Here is a 1,549-nt window from a genome sequence, read left to right as displayed (position 1 = left end):
GAGAAGGGGGCGGCCAGGGCTACAGCAGGGGCACTGCCACGCGGCCCTTCCCGCTGCGCCGCCTCCTGCCGCAAGGGCTCCGCTCTGGTTGGCAGGGAGGGAAGGAAGAGGACTGCCCTGCAGGGCGCTCTGGTTCTCCGCGCCGCCACCCCGGTTCTCCGCGCCGCCGCCCCCTACAGGGCGGCCGGAGCGGAACAAAAAAAAAAAGCGGCCGTGCCGCCCTAGGATTGGGCAGAATGCCGCCTCGAACAATCTGCCGCCCCAAGCACCAGCTTGCTCAGCTGGTGCCTGAAGGTGGCCCTGATTGTGATGAAGAGCCCCGTAAGATACAAGAGCGAAGATAACTTTTTCGGCAAGAAAACAGCCAACTGAATTGCTGAGATAAAAGTATCATATACCCAGGTAGTTGCTTGTGCACCCACATCCTAAAAGTAAAATGGTATGGCAGGCTACCTGAGCCTGCAAAAACAGACAAAAATCCCTTATCGAAAGCTCTGTGTATGGCTAAAATCATTGGGCTCTTGCCTGAAATTGTCCCAATAAGAAAGCTTAATTCAGTTTTCCTACTTTTGATTTGTTCTACCACCTGTGTGCGCCATACATTTCAGATATGGTTTAATCCATTTGTGTTGGAGCATGCAGGACCCCTGAAGATTTAGAAACTAGGGAGTAGCACTAGGTCCGAGAGTTCATGGCTCATTTGCTCATTTAATTTTTAAAAGCTAAAATTATAAGAAAAACCCCTAGCTTTCATAGCTTTTACATTTTAGTAATAGCACAAAAACTGCATCACTATACACAGATGTACTGCAGGATGAACATTTAAAACAGTTTAAATTGATGCAGTGCTGTTTTAGACAAATAGCTGTGACCATAATACATGACCGTCATAACTGCAACATATCACTAGGAGGAGCTACACACAATAGGCAGCAGTTGCAGTATGAGACGTTGTCAAACTCATTGAAAGGATAATCCCATTTACGTGGGATTCTCATGCATGGTACTCCAAGCGGAAGTGTCACTTGATCAATAAACCACTCTCAAATTCCCTATCAAATTCCTGTCCAGGTACTAGATCCAGTCAGAACTAGATAAATGCAAGTTCAGATGGTCAGCATTACATAACAAAGTAACACCCTGCTCAGAGGCAGAATATCCCCATGATTATAAAGAAAAACTGAAGTGCCAACACAGTCATCTTAATATAATTAAAAGAGTTGTTCTAGCAAAAGCTACAGCAGCAGCCTCACTATACAGACACAGGAGTTGTATCTGCCCTTAAAAAACATTCATAACATTTTATTTTTAAAAAATGTCAGCAACTAGCATCTTGTTCATCAGGATTATCAAGATTGTGAACTAACTCTCCGGGAATGCTTGTTTATTTTATTTTTTAATCCTACACTTAATAAGCACCCATGCAAATTGCTGTAGGAACTGTGTTGATTGTTAAACCGAATTATGAGCGTTCAGTCAACTTTGGGTAAGGTTTACAGAAGTGCTCAGAATTACCTTTACTCTGCTTTCACTGAAGTTAATGGTAAAA

General features: G+C 44.0%; 1 protein-coding gene across 1 annotated transcript in view; it reads right to left on the bottom strand.

Annotated features, from left to right (window-relative positions):
- Nucleotides 1-1,549, bottom strand: part of LOC112106592 (disks large homolog 5) — a 205,559-nt gene that overhangs the window by 51,528 nt on the left and 152,482 nt on the right. The gene's annotated exons all lie outside the window — the stretch shown is intronic.

Source organism: Terrapene carolina, unplaced genomic scaffold (assembly GCF_002925995.2).
Source record: "Terrapene carolina triunguis isolate 2854851 unplaced genomic scaffold, T_m_triunguis-2.0 Scaffold148, whole genome shotgun sequence".
In the NCBI taxonomy this organism is placed as follows: domain Eukaryota; kingdom Metazoa; phylum Chordata; order Testudines; family Emydidae; genus Terrapene; species Terrapene triunguis.
Note: the sequence above shows the minus strand (reverse complement) of the source record. Positions and strands in the feature narration are given on the sequence as shown.